This window comes from Orbicella franksi, chromosome 1, assembly GCF_964199315.1.
Source record: "Orbicella franksi chromosome 1, jaOrbFran1.1, whole genome shotgun sequence".
NCBI classification, from domain to species: Eukaryota; Metazoa; Cnidaria; class Anthozoa; order Scleractinia; family Merulinidae; genus Orbicella; species Orbicella franksi.
Window position 1 is genome coordinate 14,441,136 of NC_138145.1, and position 6,043 is coordinate 14,447,178.

The following is a 6,043-nucleotide window of genomic DNA, read 5'->3' on the forward strand; positions in this document are numbered from 1 at the left end:
GAGGCAGACTTTGAATGGCCTTAGAAAGCCCGTCGGTGGAAGCCATAGTGCCTTGCATTATAACCGAAGGTTACATTTCTCTAACTGGTGTGTTTCTTTCTTTCAGCTCGAGCAAAACACGTTCAAAGGCTTTTTTTGCTTTTTCTTGTTTGCGGTAAAGACGTTGCTTTAGCGCGCCCCCGCCGCAGGGCTTGCAAAGACGGTAGTCTCACAGTAGTCCGACTCCGCATACTCTGCAAGGCTCTGGCGCTCGCATTCCTTTCTTCAGCTGGTAGTTGTGCTGCCCGCAATACGCCCCGTAACAGCGCTTTCCGCAGCTTTCTTTCCGGCCCCGCATCAGCCACCCGCACTTGTTTGGCGCTCGTGCCATCCCGGCTCTGGTGGTATAACCCCCGGCTCGCTTGTTTCTAATATTTCGCACTCCTCTGTTGTGAGTAGTATATGGGGAATTAACCAAATACTATTTCAAAGAGGGAGCTGCATTTAACCGTTTCGCAGCTCCCAGGCTCAACCGGCCCGAGCTTGTGAGGGCCGGTGTTGATGGTGGGGGCTGTGATAAGGTTAAATAAGGCTCCCTCTGCGAAATGGTATTTGGTTAATTCCCTATATACTACTTTTTTTTACTCGGTCAACACGGAAACGAGATTAATGACGTCATTACACCAGGCTGTTTACTCGGTCAACACGGAAACGAGATTAATGACGTCATTACACCAGGCTTTTTTTCACTCGGTCAACACGGAAACGAGATTAATGACGTCATTACACCAGGCTTTTTACTCGGTCAAAACGGGAACGAGATTAACGACGTCATTACAACAGACTTTTCTTTTTTACTCGGTCAACACGGAAACGAGATTAATGACGTCATACCTCACCCGTCAAAGGGAGCGGAGCTTCTATCACCATGGATACGTCCAACTCAAGAAAACATTAGAACTCTTTCCCATAACAATACCTTTTCATAAACATCACTCACTGGACGCTCGTGTTATTATTATTCAATAAAAGTTGACAAAGTAAATATCAGACTCTGTGTTCATTTTAAAGCAAAGTTTACTATCAAAATCCTAATTACAATGTGTGAGTTCTAGTAGCAACGCGCCCGAATTATGTTAGAATCGATGCGCCCAACTTAAGAAACATCCATTGAATGAATTACATACTCGTTATTTAAATGCATGTCGGTTGAAACAGTATACAATTATATGATTTGATTCACTTCCCATGGAAATAAATAGTAAAAAAACACTCGAAAACGAATGTTATCCCAAAGGTTATTTACATGGCAAGTCGCAACATAAAAAATTACATGATAAACATTCCTATCAATGTTTTGGATGACACTTTCTAAAACATTAAGAATGGTTGACTGTTAGGATCGAGAAACACCGGTCAACGGCCAATTTGGCAAATCGCTCACATTTTGCCCAAAGATACCCTTAGGTGACCTTTTTCTAAAAATCATATTAAAAGGTTACAGCGAATTTTAATTTTTGAGAAATTCGGGAAAATTTGAAAACGCGGTCAAAGTGCGGTTTTTCGTTCAGTAAAATGCCCGAAATAAGGTGCGAGCACGAAGCGCTGCTAAAGTCGTAAAATATATTTAATTGACTTCAAACTTTACACAAATGTGGAACAATCATTCTAATTCATTCTTCGTTTTAAACTAACCTCAGATATGTTGATATAGTAGTTTGGCGATCCATTTTAAAAACACCTCTGAAGCGTGTTAAAAATGGCGGCAAAATGTAGGTCATGTTTAACAGCATAAAAATGCATCTGGTACCTCACTTTTTGATTATTTTACTTTACGGCCTAAAAGTATCATTATTAGATATTTACCATGCCAAGTTTCATGCTCGAACTCGCAACGCTTCCCTCTGAGAAATTCGAAAATCTACGTCACATACTCAGCTCAAATGACACTCGATATATTTAAGAAGTGAGGGTTATCAACTTTAATTGGCTCGATAAAATAATATAGAAATCTTAAGTTAATCTATATCTTGTCGATCGATAGCTTAGACCTTTAGAAAGACCCTCTGTGATCACCAGTGTGATTTACTGAAAGTCAAATTCAAGCTCGGAATTACTCTAAAGTCTCTAGAGAGTATCGCGTGGATTCAAAATTATGTAAATTAATTGACTACATCGCGCAAACCTTTCAAACGCAAATTTACTTAATCCTCGCCCAATTGCCTGAATAATATTTCGCATTTTTGTTAAACTTAATAACGGAATAAACTTTATACCGTGTAAAATCAAAAGAGGTTTGAACTACCTGGTGACTTGCGAACTTGAACTCGTGGGAACTATTTATCGCTCTATATCCTTATTAAATATACACGGTTCGTCGCGTTGGTCGGTAAGTGGAAGGCAAGACAATTTAGTAAAACAATGTACTTTAACTAAAATCTAGCGGATGCTCAAAATAGTAGTGTTATAGCATAGATAAGACTTTCCAACAAATACCCCACTCGATAAATAATGGCGTATGGAAAATATATGGCAAAATTGTTCGACCGCAAACAAATTCACAGCATTCATGCATGATCATTCATAAAATCATAATATAAAAATCATCATCATAAAATATCAAGAGACATACCCAGATACTGTGCATCCACCTTACAGCTACACCATGATATCAGGGACCAATTCCTGAATCATTTACAGACAATATTTCCAATATAAATATTAACGTGAAAAGTGTATAGTCGTGTAGTTGACATTTGAGAAAAAATGTCACGCAACGCCACCGCCAATGTTGTCTTCTTTGGGGGAAGGAATGGGGGAGAGAAGAGGTGTGGGGCGTGGGCCATTCTCATAATGAAAAAAGGAGTATAAAAAAAAAAATCGCAAATTAGTAAGCTGCTTCTTCATAGAAAACTATTTTGCAGAAAATTCGCAGTTCGCGAGATCTATGTTTTCAGATGTGTTGCGCGGCAGTGCCGGAAACAAAGTAGATAATCAATTATAAGTTCATATTAATCGCTATTGAATTAATTAATCCCTACAGTAAATTTGGAAAAGCTGATGATTCGGGGGCGTAAGCCCTTCGTCGGAGCTGATATTTTTTTTCCTCCAAAGGATCTTTTCTCCTCCTCTCCCTCTACCCCTGTACACAAATATAACGGTCCCTCCCCCGTTAAGAAATGATTGCTATAAAACAAGGAAGAAGCGAAACACTGACAGTTCTTAAGAGTTACTTCCGGCACGTGCATTTGTTTGTAATGTCCTCCAGAAGCGCCAAGTATGGAGCCTTTCTGCTTCCTTTGCCTGAGAAAAATTAATCTCCTCTTCAGATGCCTGAATATCCATCTCATCAGGAACACTTTGGCGCACTGCGGCACTTTGGCGAGAGAAAAAGGAAGCAACCTGTGAGGCGGCTAAGAATTCAGATGCTTGAAAAAGACGCTTACCATCAGTGGATACTTACCAGATGACGGCTTTTCCGGTTTAATCGTTTTTCCACGGCCAATGGAATACGCTCGCCAACAGGTAATTGACTCAGCGGAGCTAAACTGAAAATTATTAAACTTAGTGATCCCTGAGATACTTGGCGAATCATCTAGTGTTTCGTTGATGGCGTTAAGTGAGACCACTCGCACTCCTTCCAATCCCCCGTACGATAGCAACGCGTTCCTCAGGTCCGTAGCGGTACAAACATCATGGCCTTCATTGATAAAAGCCCTGACGTGTCCTTTACAGGTTGCAGCCAACCGATCTGCAGCCCCTTTCCCACCTTGAGGACCGCTAAAGTCAACGCGGACCACTTGTACCCCAATGCTGGCTGACATCTCGCGGCACGCTAGTAACGTGCGAGAGGAGTGGTAGCAGCCCGCATTGTATTGACGGAAGTGGGCTTTGTTTACTTCAGGGTGTTCGCGCTTCAGGGTTGTAAGTACGTGGTGCATAATTGCTGCCACTGCGGAACTTCCCTGGCTGCAGGACTGGATTATATGGATGAAGCCTTGCCGCTGAAGTTCTACCTCTATCCGTCGGTACACAACAGACATGTGCCATGATAAGCCACGCTTACCAAACCAGTCCGTTTGTGACTCTCTGTATCTTTGAGGCAAAAATTTCATCGCCCAGTCATTCACGATTAAAACTGCCTCAGGATCGAGAGTGTCAATGATATTCAAGCGAGCCTGATCTTGGTGGACTGATCTCAGCAAGTGACATATCCACGACTTGATAGAAAGGGTGGCAGAGTTTGCAAGGTACTCAGCTTCGTCTCTGTCATCCTCCGTTACAAAAGACGCCCCTTTAACTGCCTCTGTGATGCTGTGCAGAGTCGAGTGAAGGCTTTCGCATTGTTCACATATCTGGTCATGGCTGTGGTCGCACTGCTGTTGTAGGTCAGGATCGGTAGTGTCGCTGAGGGCAAAAACACTGCAGTGACTTGCTACCGGAGATGAGTTGCTCACATGAACCTATCAGGACATTGGAGAAATGTCGTGAGTATCTAGTGAGTGGCTTGCGGCCCACAAAATTAATACGCATAAATAGGAAGCTGGATTTCAAAGATAATTAATCAATTTTCTTCAAATCTATTGTATCTATTTTATCATGGCTAAGTGTAAACAACAAAAAAAATGATGCCAATATGTCTATATATGTCCATATAAAGCTAGTCAACCTGTTGCAATAATTTGTTTCCCATTTTCGAACTGGGGAAAAAGACTTCGTTGTATTCAACATACTGGAATTAGTATCTCTTCGCAAAGCCAACGTTGCATTTACAAAGAGCGTTACCTTGAAGTCTCCTTTAATGTATGATTTGGCGGCTTTTAGCAGCTCGACGTGCTGGATCTGCCACTCGTTCCTCAGACCAAGATCACCTAGTTGGCGAACTAGATTGTCGAGATCTTCGAATGCACGCGCACCATCTGCAGCGAAATAGTCGAGCACCTGAAGAGACTTCCGGACAGACGCTTTGCATTCTGCCAGTACACGCAGCATGGTTCGTTCGCTAAATGGTTTGAAGTTTGTCTCCTCACAGTAATGGCTATACTGGCGCGCTATTCTCTGCGGTATCATCGTTCGGATGATGTTTGGTATCTCTATCAGCTGGCCAGACGAGAGCTTCAGGGTTTTCTGTCCGAAGGGTAGATCTTGTACCAAATGGGGGCTCGTTATGAATGATAGGAAATGGTCAAGTTGTTGTCGATCAACCCTTATTCTTGGCGAGGGCTGACGCGTTACTGGAGCACCGCGTCCATACTGCAGGCGATGCAGGTTGGCCAAAGTAAAGTGATATCTTGTCAGCCCAGGTATGAAGCCTGAGACACCCTTGAAGCTGGCAACACCGGACATGATAGACAGGATCTGCCTTCTAGTGTCCCAACCGTGAGCTTGGTTGTACGCCTCGGTTAAGGCCTGGAGATAATCCTTGGCCGTTTGTGGTAAATCATCCAATTCAAGAGCTTTGTTCATGGCTGGGGACGAGACTATTGCTTGCCAAAGAGAACCTGGGTCATTAGGACTTGAGAGTATGAAGGACTGAAGAAACGATCTCTACAGTTCGTTTAGTGTATCTTCGCTTGGTGCTGTCACTAACTTTATCCCATTCCATCCAAGGTTGAGTTACTGGTGCGATGTTCGTCGAAACTAAATACTTGTTCAGTTTTTTTGGAATGTACTGAGTGAGACGTGGCTGGCTTAGCGGCTGGTGCCTCGTCACTTGTACTTGAGACAAGGCTCCCAGTATCTGGACTGAGAAACGTCTCATCATCCCGCCGACTGGACGATATTTTAAGACTCCTCAGTTTAGTTTCGAGGCCGTTGGATGAAACGTCGCTGTCAGTCGTTTGCGCACTTGAAGTGCCTGTTTCCATGTGCTCCTACAAGGTAGAAGATATACATATAGGTCATTGACCAAGCTTGTTCGATCAAGATGGCTGGATATTGACCTCGTTCTTTTTATTATTATTATTATTATTATTATTATTATTAATTAATTTCTTTTTTTTTAGCTCCTTGTTCTAAGCTCGGGTGGGCAATCACAGCGCAGGATTTGGTTCACCTTGGCCGC

General features: G+C 42.7%; 1 pseudogene; it reads right to left on the minus strand.

Moving 5' to 3' along the window:
• Positions 1-2,801: 2,801 nt before the first annotated feature.
• Positions 2,802-5,839, minus strand: LOC145483304 (uncharacterized; annotated as a pseudogene).
• Positions 5,840-6,043: the final 204 nt, after the last annotated feature.